Source organism: Cupressus sempervirens, chromosome 10 (genome assembly GCF_028749045.1).
Source record: "Cupressus sempervirens isolate cs-2001-9-10 chromosome 10, ASM2874904v1, whole genome shotgun sequence".
Classification (NCBI taxonomy): domain Eukaryota; kingdom Viridiplantae; phylum Streptophyta; class Pinopsida; order Cupressales; family Cupressaceae; genus Cupressus; species Cupressus sempervirens.
In genome coordinates, this window is record NC_143127.1 from 213,049,184 (window position 1) to 213,064,096 (window position 14,913).

Consider the following 14,913-nt stretch of genomic DNA (forward strand, 5'->3'; position numbering starts at 1 on the left):
GTACAACTTAAAAATTGTTTTGATTCCTAAATCTTGGTGAGCAAACTCTAAGGATGATATTTGAGCTGACTAAGAAAGAATTTATTAATATGATTTATATAAGTAAAGAACTTCAAATGTGAAGTTACAATGCCATGTGATGCTATGATATGTGATGCGAAGCAATGCTATGATAATGTGAGATATGACAGAAATTGATATATGTGCAGTCAATTTTTGTATGAAGAATTGACAATTAGTAGAATTTCAAAGTACAAGTAGTGATCTAGTATGTATGTATATCTATTCTCTTGAAGAACTTATTGTATAGTGGGCTCTTCTTGCACACATTTATATATGATCCACCAAATCCTAATAGGGTTGAAGCAACTCCTAACAGGGTTGAGGCTTCTTCCAAGGCCTGGTCTCCTAACAGGGACTCAAGACACTATACATTCTTCATAGATTCTATTGGCTCCTAATTTAATAGTTTTTAAAATAACTAAGAAACTAGACCAATCCATCTAAGACAAGAAAATTCATATGAGGGATGCACTCAACTGCAATCTTGGGCCAACTATAAGGCATAACTCCTTCTTCACTTCAGGCTATGCAAGACCTAAGCGGGTTAACCTTGAGGTTCTAATATATGGTACTAGTGCAATTAAAACATAAATATGAACCTAATAATAGTAGATGAAACCCTTTTGTCTTCTAATACTTATGCAATGACATAGGAATGAGATAGCTACAAATCATAACCTATGAACCCATAAGCTAAGAGAGGGTTAATTCCTTTTAGCCAACTACAAAACATGAAAAACTAAATTTATTTGATTAAAAAGGTTTGTGTAAATGAACTTCATATCAGCTTGCATCTGATTTAGTGATCAGTGCCTTATCCATTGAAACAAGGAGTCATTACCAACAAGATGACCTAACTTGATTGCCTTACAATTAAGTTTGTCAATTGAAATCCCCAAATCCATTTCTTAAGAAATATCCCCTCCATACACCCAAAAACCCTATTAGAACATTGAAGCATTTACTTGACCCCTTGAATCAAAAGATATAAAAGATCTCATATACAACTCGTCCAAGCTGCATTAAATCAAATGAACCTTATTCATTTAATCTCAAAGTCAATAGCATATGAAGAATTAGGAGATAGAATAAGAAAACCCAGATAAATCATTGTAAATCCCTTTTGTATTTATCCTTGGAAAGACTAAATACACAAACTAGTAAAACTAAATGTAACTCAAGATACTTCACACAATCTAACATTAATTTCCAATATCTCAAAATAACAACACATGAAATGAACTGAAAATCTGCATAGGAGTGGATGTGTGGCCTTCACTGCTAGAGCTTAGCTTAATAGACAAGAAGTAAAACCATCAGCAACCCTAGTTTCATAGTAAAACATTGGAACCTTGTTGATATCATAGAGATAACTGCTAACAATAACAATGAGAAAGAAATAGAATAATATAGAGGAGAGTGAATTCCCAGAGCTATTGTGCATCTGACATGTGTCCACTTGGAAAACAACTCCTAAAAGTAAAAATAATCTCTCTAATCTCTCTCTGCAACTACATATCAAATCCCCATCATTTTGGCCTCCCAAAAACACAAAGTGATTCAAAATACTTGATGAAAAGAATAACTAATTTTGATGCTAGATTTGAACTAAATGCAACAACAAAAATTAGTTAAAAATGAACTCCAGAAGCCAAGAAAACTATTTAGAATTTGTTTTAGGATTCAAAAAAATTCAATGTCCCCCCCCCCAACTAATTTTGGTGCTCCATGATGAATTTTGCCCATTTTGCTGAGAATGCCCTAGAAAACACAAAACTGCTTACAAAGTGAACCAGTGAAAACCTAATAAAAAATTAACCCCATATCTAGAAAATTTATCTCCTCCTAGTTCCAACGGTATGCTGCACTCCATATTTTTTATAAAAATTTCCCTCTTGGTGACCATTTGAAAATCTAGCTCCCAAGCCATGAACAAAGAATTAAGAATTGGAAAATTTAAAACAATATATAATTAGACTATATAAAACTTTAAAATCATTCAAATATTTCCATTTGAAAATTCATGCATTGAAATCTTTATGAATTTTGATTTTATATTATTTTTCATTTTCAACTACTGCCACCTATCCATTTCTCATTCACTGATTGTACTTGGGTGGGCCCCACATCCATGTACAGAACATTTGAATATTTGAAAATTTTCAATTTACTCCTCATAGCATCTCAATCTTCAAACTAAGCCTTTCCTGATCATATGTGAAACACATTAATATATTTAATATATATTGGCTTCTCGTAGCAGCGTAGAGCTTTAATTTTTACTTCCCACTCCTACGCTCACATACCACTGAGAGCTCTTTGAGATTTGATTTACGATCATACACCAACACAATGAACATATTAATATTTTATTAATATTTCAAACCTTCATCGTAGCATTGTATGATGATATTTATCTTCTCCTGATCTTATGTTGTTTAAGTTCCATTTTGCATCAAGTGTAGCACCGAAGGCCTTAATATTTCACCTTGTGATCTCTTGAGGTGGTTGTAGTATCGTATCATTACAAATTTTGATTTCTAACCACATGACATCTTTCAAAAAAAAATCCATGTGGCCCCTCTTTGTGTGTGGATGCTTCCAAAACTCATCACCGCACCTTTCTACATGGTATTTGGTCCCTCCATGCAATAGCTTTGCCTCTAGCCATGCATCATAAAACAAGGTGCCTTAGACACTTTACTATCCCATGCCCTTGTATATAAAAACAAAATACTATCTCCCCTTAGCAGTGTGGGATAAAATAGTAGAACCCCCACCATGCTTGCTCTTCATCAATGCCCTACAACTTTTATTAATGTGGAGACCCTACAGCTATAAGTTTCCTTGCTACCACTATGCCTTCCAATGCTGTAGAGACCATGTAACTCCTGTTGTGTGCTTTTCATTAAAAATATTGGAGCTCTGCAAGCCATGGACTGCCTATAATTCCTACTGCCTTGGATGGCTTATTTATATAGTGACTTACTTCTCTTTTTGGCATAGAGATCTCTATCATGAGCTGTGGGCTTTCCTTGCCCCCTGCATTTTTTTGCCCGTGCATTTTTCTTCTACAAATGCCTTTCCTTTTTAAATTTTCACGTTGATCTTAGAAAATTTTACAATCTAGGAGCGAAAATAGGGATGACTCATCTTCCACTTGACATGTTGGTATTCAAACCAATGAAAACTCTCTATTTGTACCTTTTCTTCACTGCTAGCATTTCAAAATGGACCCACTAATCTTTTTAGACACTTGTCATTGAGTCGTTGCCTCACTATACATAAAGAGTGAGCATGTTTCCATAGCGGCATAGCGACAATGCTTGATCTCACCTCAATCTGATTGCAGTCATTTTAATGCATTTTTAATATTAGAGTGGTGGATCCCTCCTTCATTTTCCTTGTTCACTATGTCACTATACATAAAACCTAAGCAACTTCCCATGGCGACAAAGTAAAGATCATTGATTCCATCTTGATTGAGTAGAGGACGTTTGATGCATCGCTTAGTAAAAATGTGGTTGGCCCTGTCTAATAAATATAACACCTTTTTAGTTATAGGATTGGACATCCCTTACTACCAAAGTACTATGCTAATCTTCATTAAATATCAATCCAGGAGCGTGAACTTGAGATGATGTCTACAAAGTATATGCTCTAGTTTTCACTAAAAGTCACTACTACCTTGAATGTAATAACCATTAAGGAAATCTAGTTTATCCAAATGAAAGAAAACTATCAAATACTTGGAAGGGAATTCTAATAATTTAACCATGCATCTATGCACCTACTGCTGCAGGAACAGAGACTGGTTCTGTTTCCAGTAGCTGTAGGAACAACTATTCTAACCTTAACTTAGAAAACTGAGTCTGACTCCTACTTACAAAAGTAAACTCCACCTTCCACATGGGCCCCTATGGAAGAATGAAGGAAAAGATCAACTCAGACAAAAGTATAGAAACTCAGCAAAGTCATGTATTCATTCAAATATGCAGTATTACAATAACTTGGGAAAACAACAAGATGTCTATCAACTCTATCTATTTTCTCACTACTTAACCTCATAGATGTAGACAAGGTCTTATTTAAAAGGAAGGAAAACAAAAAACTCCTATAATTATGACTTCCTAATGAAGGAAAGTCAGTTACAACTTAAGACTGCAAGCATGCAATTGTGAAGACATTAATTATCCCTTAAATTCTCCACAAATATAGATCATAACAAATGCTAGATCTGCTCTTTTATCTGACTTTAAAAAGCTTCCAGGAATCTAGGTATCATTCTTTGCATGTTTAACTGATCACTTTGATGCTTGCTTCCTTGCTCAGCCACTTAATCGGGTCTCTCTTTGTTATTCATTAAAATAGGTCCCTTCTGACTTTGCTGCCAAGTCTCTAGCTGCAATGGTGTGATAATGCTTCTCATTAATACCATCAATGCCTTAGTGCTATTCCTTTGTAGTTTGTTTTTATTAAATCCAGCTCAGTTTGTATTCCTATGATCAACATTTAATGCACACAAAACTTCCTGCAAACATTTATTTGCATTTATTAGTTTACAAAGGAAAGGCATTAATTATTCAACTAACAATTTTTGCAATCTCTTCGGCTATAGGAAGATCTACCCATATCAAACATTCATGAAGAAAGATTTTTAAAAAATGAACCCCTTTTTAGATATAATTCTAATTATCATTTTTATGCCCTATGTCCATACTTTATACATCAAAAGTTCAAAACACTTATATTAAAAGATGATAAAGTTCAGTATGTTATAGAAAAATGTTCACAAAAAGGGCCAAAAAGACTTCTATTTCTTCATGTTATTAGGCCCCCTATCCATTTCCTTTACTCGCTATGTCACTATCCTTAACAATTGAGCAAATCTCCATAGCGATGAAGAAACAACCATAGATCTAGATTTGATCTGAAGGCCAGGAAACTACATTACATACATATAACTATGGTGGGTCCCTTGGTTGCCATGTTGTGTTGAGTAAATGTGCACATCTTTTAATAGTGACGTAGTGATGAGTATTGATCTAATCTTGATCCAATGAATATAATCTTCCGTCTGACTTCTAACTTGGGCATGGGTCCCCGTTATTGATGATGTGGGAGTTTCCTATCCAATTGGCACATAAGTTAATATTTAAATCCTAGCTATAACACCATGTGGCTTGGGTCCCACCGTATGCACCTTTTTTGGCTAGGTGCTATGTAGCTACTGGTGAGGCACAAATTTTTTTCGATAGTGACATAGCAACCACCAGTGTTCTTTATAATTTTAGGTGCATAAATTTTTCTACCAGGATGCCACCGTGTCAATGAGATGACTGGATTCATTTCTGATGAAGCACTTGTTGGGACCCACCTTCTGGAAGTGTTACCACATTCTTGTTTTCTGTCAAGGCACTCTATTGCTAACAGTGGAAATCTTTCATTTTTTGATTGTGACATAGCGACCTCTTTAAGGCTTTAGATATTTTGGTGATTCTAGTTGCACTTCATTATTTTTGGTTCCTTTCCAATTTTGACATAGAACACGTGACTAAAAACTTCTGAAACAATGCAATTTTAGGTCATCGCACCTCCATTTCATGACACCACTAGTCAATTTCATAGCAATCACTATGTCTCTATGGTTAAAACACTTGCATCTTTCTATTGTGATGATGTGACTATCATATATCTTATAAAGATCAAATGGTGTGAAAATGAAAATGTAAAAGGCACTTGGGGGTGCAAAATATTTAAATGGGGCATGGAATATTTGATATTTGAAAAGCTTTGTGCTCGAATAAATTTAAAAGGAATGCAAGACTTAGGGTTTTACTAATTTTTCAAAGGTCATTAAAATGCAAGGCCAAAGAATCGAAAACCCTAACCAAGCAAATAATGACTTCAATTCTGATTTTTAACATAGTATTTGGAAAAACTTATTTTGGAAAAATTAGACCAACAGATTCCTAATAGGGTCAATATACTTAACCAAATTCTTATATATAGTGAATCATCTTGTGGGTTTCATGTTAGAAATATAAGAGGAGTCACTAAGAGGGGAGGGGTGAATCGGTTACTACTAAAATAATCTTAGATCTCATAGATGTCAATTAAAATCTAGACTGATAAAATAGATTATTATTCAGTAAACATATAAAAATTGATGTATCTCAATAAATGCAGAGTGTGTATTACTTTAATAGATCTTAAGATGTTATTAGTAATTACTTTCAAGCATGAAAGAAATAACATAAACACATGAGATACTAGGATTCAATGTGGAAACCCAATTTGAGAAAAACCACCAAATATAACTAGTTACTATTTTCTCTCTTTTGAAGTGAGCCCTATTAGGAGCCAACCCTATTAAAGATTACAAAACACACTATTAGGTGTGACCTGGTTAAAGGATTTAATCACCCTATTAGGAGTGGCCTTGCAAAAGGTCTTGGAATAATTCAATGGAATTGCCACCTTATTAGAGGATTTACAAATGGCTATAAAACCAACTCTATTAAGAGATTTTAATTCATTGCTACAATGGTTAGAGAGCAACAATGAAATGACCCAATTGTGATCCAACTAATTTTGGTTCATACTTGATCCTTCTGATCAAATAGCACCTTTCTACTCCATAAGGATACTTGCTTATCCTTTAGGTTCACTTCTTCTCTTCTTATCATTTTCATTCAACTTGCATACATCACATTCTTTGAAATTGCAACTTGACCTTTTACTTATACCTTTTAGATTGTCAAGTCAGCTCAAATACAAATTAGAATAACCAATGTTCATCACCTCAATTGGCAAGAATCAATAGGTAGAATAATTAAGCTTTACATGCGAAAATAAGAAAATCCTTTGGTAGCCAACCTAGCTCGGTAGAAACTAATTCTGAAGTGATTTCCTATGTTAACCAATAGAAGCTTGGTTAACATTGTGAACTTACAAAATTTCTTTGGTAATTGAGTGAACTTGTTTAATACTAACTCTGTTCAAATTTCCCTTCATTAACTGAGTGAGCTTGGTGAACACTCTTTTCTACATAACTTCCTTTGACACATGAGTGAGCTTAGTAGATACTACCTTTTGCACAAAGTAAATTTAGGAAAACTCAATAGACTAGGAAAACTATCTTCACTGACCAAGTCAGCTTAGCATGCACTAACTATCAGCTAATATGACTTTTTTTTAATATCAAGGACAACACATAATTAATCAATTGTATCCAACAATCTCCCTCTTTGGCATTGATAGCAACACAACATATCATAGCACAATCAAATTTTGAGAATAAGACTCCCTCTGTCAAAAAATTTCTCCCTCTTTGATTTTTGTAGAGAAAACTTCTCCTATAGTTTTCTCCCTCTGTGAATGAATGTCTTAACTTCTTCCTTTACAAAATTTTAGAAGGATATGATAGTAAGCTTCTCCCTCTTTGACAACACATACCAAAGACCATTATGATTAGTATCAATGTACCGTGAGTATAGATTCATCTACAATATGTCCTTGCCAATATTAAATCAACTGAGTGATCTTCAACTTGGTTCATGTTTATGCATTACTAAACTTTATTTAGTGAGCTTCAAATAGGGGAATGACCCCGAGCTTACCTGTTAGATACAAAAATGCATCCTTAGGTAATGGCTTTGTGAATACATCTATAATTTGTTCTTTTGTGTACATATATTTTTATTTGATTTCCTTATCTTGTACTAATTCTCTTGCAAAGTGATATTTTATAGCAATGTGCTTTGTTTTACAATGCATCATTGGATTCTTGGATATGTTGATTGCATTGGAGTTATCACAATACATCACTATTGGCCCTTTGATTTCAACCTTCATTCCTTCCAACAACTATTTGAACCAAACAAATTTAGAGCAATTCACTACTACTGCTACATATTATGCTTCTATTGTGGATTGAGATGTACAATTTTGTTTCTTACTTGTCCAAGATACCGGCCTTTTACTAAGAAAAAATGCTCCACCACTAGTGCTCTTTCTATCATCAAGATTTCCTATCTAATCAACATTAGTAAATACTTTTAGGTCAAGGTTGCCTCCAAGTTTGTACCATAAGCCATAGTGTTTAGTACCTTTTAGATATCTTAAGATTCTTTTTATTGTCATCATGTGGTTTTCTCTGGGTTTAGTTGAGAATCTTTCCAATATCCCAATTACTAAGGCAATATCAGGCCTTGTATGTACCACATACTCTAATTTCCCAATCATTGATCTGTATAAGGTTTGATCTACTTCTTTGGAATCGTCATCTTTGGTAAGCTTAAGTCCAATAGACATGGGGGTTCCAACTAGCTTTGAATCTTCCATTAGAATTTCTTGAGTATCTCTTTGAGATACTTAGATTGAGTGATATAGATACCATTTTTATTCTATTGTATCTACAATCCAAAAAGAATTTTATTTCACCAAACATGAACATTTCAAATTCTTTATTCATTTGATCTGAAAATGTTTTGCATAAGTCATCATTTCCTATGAATAGAGTATCATCTACAAATATTTTTGCTAACACAACCTTCTTATCTGGTCCTTCCTTGATGTACAAGCTACTATTATCATTTGTTCTTTGAAAACCAATCTATATCAAGTAGTTATGTAGTCTTTCATACTAGGCTCTTGGAGATTGTTTTATACCATATAGGGCTTTGTGTAATTTGTAGACCATGTCCCTTTTGTCTGGATCAACAAAACCCTTTGGTTGTTCAATGTAGACTTCTTCATCAAGAATTCCATTTAAGAATGTAGATTTAACATCCATCTGATATACTTTGAATCCTTTGTTAGCTACATAAGCTAGTAACGTCCTAACACCTTCTAATCTTGCAATAGGGGCAAAATTTTCACCATAATCAATACCTTCTTCTTGAGAATAACCTTTACATAAAGCCTTTCTTTGTTTTTTGACACTTTTCCATCTTCGTTCAGCTTATTTCTCAATACCCATTTTGTACCAGTCACATTTTTATCTTTGGGCCTAGGTACAAGAGTCCAATTTTTATTTTTTCTATCTATTTTATTTCTTCACTCATAGCCTCAATCCAACTTTCATTTTCCAATGTATCATTGACACTTCTAGGTTCAAATTTAGTAAGTAAATATGTACCTTTTAGTTTGCTTCTTGTCATTATTCCATCTAACTTGTCCCCAATGATCTAGTTAGGTGCATGATGTCTTCTACCATATTTAGCCAATACAGGTTCTTTGGCTTTTGAATGAATTGTGCTAACTTCATTTTGAATCTCAACTTTAGATTAAGATCCTTTTATCTATGGCTTGGGTTCTTTAGACTTGGTATGCACTAACTTAGTAGCCTCTGAATGTGACTCGGGTCCCTATGACTTGGTTTACACTTCCTACAACTCAGTAATTGTTGGAGATTTGGACAACTTTGGAGATGAAGTCCCCTTTTTTTCAAATGTGTTTGGCAATGTATCAGGTTCATAGTAGAAAAATCTTATGTAATCTTCTAGCTCCTTTATGCTTTCTTCTTCAATCTTTTCTGCAAACTCATCAATTCTCACATGTGCACTTTCTATGATTTTGTGAGTGGACAAATTTAGACATTTTTATGCTTTACTTTTGCAGGAATATCCTAGAAATATACCTTCATCACCTTTTACATTAAATTTTTCTTTTCTAGATTCTTTCAAGATATAAGATTTGTTGCCAAATACTTTCAAGTAACTTACATTGCATTTGTAACAATAGCATAGTTCATAGGGAGTTTTGTTTGAGTCCTTCTTCAACTAAACTTTGTTCAAAGTATGAACTGCAATGCAAATTTAGCTTCCTTCCAGTATTTGATAGCAACATTCTCTCTCAATCATTAGTATCCTTGCACAATCCATGATGAATCTATCTCTTCCTTTAGCTATTCTATTCTTCTTAGGAGTACTAGGGCTAATACTTGTCTTTTGATTCCTCTTTCAATGCAAAAATTGTTGAATTCATTTGAGATGAATTCACCACCTCTATCTAATCTCCAGCATTTCAATCTTTTTCTAGTTTCTTTTTCTACTCTAGCCAGATACCATTTTAGTTTCTCAAAAGCTTATGATTTTTCTTTGAGATACATAATAGTCGTCATTCTAGAATAATCATCAATAAAAAGAATGAAAGACTTTTCTCCATTATAGGTTTCTATTTCAATGGGTCTACACAAATTAGTATGCACAATTTCAAAGACATATTCTAACTAATAGTTTTTTCTTTTGAAACTAGTCTTTTCCATTTTACCAATTTGGCAATTCTTGCATAATCCAACATTAGGTTTCTTCAAATTAGGAAGACCTCTTACTCTTCTAAGTTTGATACTGTTGACAATATTATCAAAGTTTACATGACATAGTCTTCTATGCCATAACCAACTTTCTTATACTTGAGCAATGAAACATGAACAATCACCAAGATTAAAATAAAATAGGTTACCTTTTGTTTGCCTACCTGATCCAATTAGATTTCCTTGGTTATCTAGTACTCTTGCCTTGCCATTCATGATTTCTACCTTGAATCTTATGTTTTTCAGTTGTGCCACACTCAGTAAATTATGTTTTAGTCCTTCAACCCAATAGGCATTGTCATAGACAAGTTCATTGGTTAATGAGATAACAAGGCTCCTTATTTCCAAACCTTAAACTGCCTCCATCATAGTGTTCAAAATGTTCAAACTTAATTTTGTCTCCAATCATATGGTGAGAAAATCCACTATCTATGATCCATGTGTCATTTTTTCTAACATGAGAGACAAGTGCCATCTTATCTCCTTCATCATTAGATTCATCTTCTACAATAATATAAACTATTTCATCTTCACTATTATCATAAGCTTTAGCCATAAAATAAGTTTTCTTACCTTTGTCCTTGTAGGATTTGTGACCTATGAATTCCTTCTTGCCTTTGTACTTGTGGCTTTTCTTCTCTTCCTTGCTTCCTTTGTTTGGACACCTAGTAGCAATATGACCAATTTCTTCACAAGAAAAATATATTAGAGGGATTTTACCTTTCTACTTTCCTCTACTCCTAGAATATTTCTTTGCAAGTAGAGCTTCAAAAATTTGAAGATCATTATTAAAGTTTCTTAAATTTCTTCCTCACTTTCTGATTGATTATATTTTATTTTCTTTCCTTTTTCTTTGACTAAGTGTTTAGCTTCAAATGTAGACTCAATATTCTTGGAAGCAAGAATATAGTTGTCAAAGTTGTCTAATTCAAAAGCTGTCAATCTTCCTACTAGGACATCCAAGCTTATCTTGTTATTTGGATCACAGCTCTTATTTTGAATAATAGATACTCTAATTGCATAGATGGAAAGAAAAGTTTTGAAAATTTTACTTATAATAGTTTCTTCTTTGATTTCTCCTCCAGATGCTCTAATTGCACTAACACTGGCTTTGATTCTTTCCACATATTTTGCAATGTTTTCATCTTCTCTCATCCTCATTTGATCAAGTTGTCCTCTAAGGCTTTTTTCTTTGGCTCTACTTACATTTTTATATCCTCCATAGATTTATTTCTATGTGTTCCACATATCAAAATAATTTTTATAGTCTTTAATTTCATCAAATTCAACATAACTAACAACATATGCAATGTTAATCATCATAATGTTATGGTTTTTCTTCTCAATAGTATCTTCAACTGATAATATTCCAGTAGGAGTTTTATATTCTTCATCAAGATATTTTCATTTTGAATCACTGATGGTAGCTAGGTGAAGCCTAATAAGTCCTTGCCTTGCTACAAATTTGTCTCTATTCAACTTTGGAATCTCTCTCTTGTAAGACATCATGATCGTTAGCTTAGGTCCTTGAAACCTTCTCTGCAAGCACCAAAAGCTCTAATACCAATTGTTGGAAATGTAAGAGGATTAACTAAGAGGGGAGGGGTGAATCAGTTACTACTAAAATAAATCCTAGATCTCTTAGATGTTAATTAAAATCTAGACTAGTAATACAAATTACTACTAATACTCAGTAAATATACAGAAATTGCTCGAACTCGATAAATGCAGAGTGTGTATTACTTTAATAGATCTTAAGATGTTATCAGTAATTACTTGCAAGCATGAAAGAAATAACATAAACACATGAGACAGTAGGATTTAATGTGGAAACCCAATTTCATAAAAATCACCAAATGTAATTGGTTACTATTTTTCACTCTTCTGAAGTGATCCCTATTAGGAGCTAACCCTCTTAAAGGTTACAAAACACACTGTTAGGTGTGACCTAGTTAAAGGATTTAATCACCTTGTTAGGAGTGGCCTTGAAAAAGGTCATGGAATAATTCAATGGAATTTCCACCTTGTTAGAAGATTTACAAATGGCTATTAAACCAACTCTGTTAAGAGATTTTAGTTCACTGCTACAATGGTTAGAGAGTAACAATGAAATGACCTAATTATGATGCACCTGAATTTGCTAATTACAAATCTCTATTTTGGTTCATACTTGATCCTTCCTGATCAAATAACATCTTTCTACTCCACAAGGATATATACTTATCCTTCAAGTTAGCTTCCTCTCTTTTTATCCTTTTCATTCAACTTGCATACATCACATTCTTTGAAATCACAACTTGACCTTTTACTTATACCTTCCTGATTGTCAAGTCATCTCAAATAAAAATTAGAAAAACCAATATTCATCACCTTAGTTAGCTAGAGTCAATTGGTAAAATAATTAAGCTTTACATGCCAAAATAATAAAATCCTTTTGTAGCCAACCCAACTCGGTAGAAATTGATTCTAAAGTGATTTCCTATGTTAACCAACAAAAACTCAGTTAACACTATGAACTTATAGAATCTCTTTGGTAACCGAGTGAACTTGGTTAGTACTAACTCTATTCAACTTTGTCTTTATTAATTGAGTGAGCTTGGTTAACACCCTTTTCTACATAATTTCCTTCAATGCCCAAGTGAACTTGGTAGATATTGCCTTCTGCATAGAGTAAACTTAGGAATACTCGGTAGACTAGGAAAATTGTCTTCACTGACCAAGTGAGCTCAGCATGCACTGACTGTTAGCTGATATATGAAATTTGTGTAACATCAAGGACAACAAAAAGTTAATCAATTGTATCCAACATTTCATCCCCACCGGGGTTTTCCCTTGGCCAGGGTTTCCCTAGTTAACAAAATATGGTGTTATGAACTCTCTTTCTATATGGTTGTATATACTATTCAACATTACTAGTTTACTTTTGTATGCATGTATTAAAGTAATTAATAATATCTATATGTGGGCAAAAAGATTGAAAATACTGATTTACACAACCGCCCCCGTCGCCCCCCTTTCTCTTAGTATTATCTATTTCTAACAAAATCATTTTCTCAAAAGATTTTTGGGTAAGTTTGTGATTTCTTATTTGGATGATATTCTAATATTCATTAAGAATAAGGAAGAGCATATTGAGCATGCTAGACAAGTATTGCAAAGATTGAAAGATAAGTTAATGATTAACTTAAAAAAATGTCCTTTTATGCAAGAGAAGATTGTGTATTTGGGATTTTTGATTTTAGCTAATGGTTTGAGAATGGATCCTAAGAAGGTTTTAAAGAAATTTTGGAATCTCCTACACTTGATAATGTGGATAAGGTAAGATCATCTCATGGTTTGGCTAGTTTCTACATAAGAAAAATGATGATACATCTAAAGACAAGGAGAATGTTACTCACTATGAGAAATCTAAAGAATCTAATCAAGATGAGCATAATAGAAGAAAAGAAGATTATTCCAAGTGTAATGAACTTGAACATATTGGAGATGATTGCAAAGATAAGTTCTTAAAACCTATTTCAATTTTTTATTGTTATAGCTATCATGGATATGGAAATCATGTAGTAGATTATAAGAAACTTAAATTTGATAATGATAATGCAAATAGTAGAATGTCTAGGAATGCTAACCATGTAGGCAATAGAAGAAGATCTCACAACAATGAAAGTGGAGAAAGAAGAAATTTTTTTTGTTACAGTTGCAACAATCTTGGACATATAGCAAGGAATTGCAAAGAACCTAACAACAAGAATAATGAACAAAGAAGGAAGAAAGTTTTGCAGAATGCATAGAAGAAACCTTAATAGGAATCAGAACTACAAAAGGACCAATAGAAGAAATGATGACCATATAAAGGAAGAAATGAAAGAGTTGATAGAAGAACTTAAGGTAATATTTGTAAAGGAAAAATAAATTGGAAGTTCTCATATAGTTTAGGAAGATGTGCTAATGTACTTGATCAGTCAGTAAAGTCACTTATTGTTTGTGACCCAGCCTACCTACATTAAGCATTCTTAGTAAAATAGTGTTTTAGTTAATAATCACTGATGTTAGAGAGAATATCATAAGTTACACAGTTAGTAGTATATACTAGAAATTGAGAGAAGTCTACAGTGAAGTGTGCATTGCTTAATATGACTAGTATAAGGTTATGTAAGAAAAAATAACCTCTTTGTTATATAGAGACAATAATTTAAACTGGTGGCAGATATGCATTTAATGTGAAGTATATATTGCAAAAGATTTAAAGGATGCAAGTTTATTTACAAACATCATTTACTTGTGTGAAATCTTAAGTGCAAGATTGAAGAAAGATTTAACGTCTTGAAGAAGTTTGCAAATATGTCTGATCACTGAAAACCCTAAACATGAAATTGAGGGTTTTTTAAAATTCATTGAACATATTTTCAGTAATGGCAACAAAAGGAATGTTTAATATTAGTGATAGACGTAGATATAACGTCAAGAAACACCCATTTGTTTCCTTACTTAATGACCCCATTGGAGCATTTTTGCAAGTACTAAAAAATGTT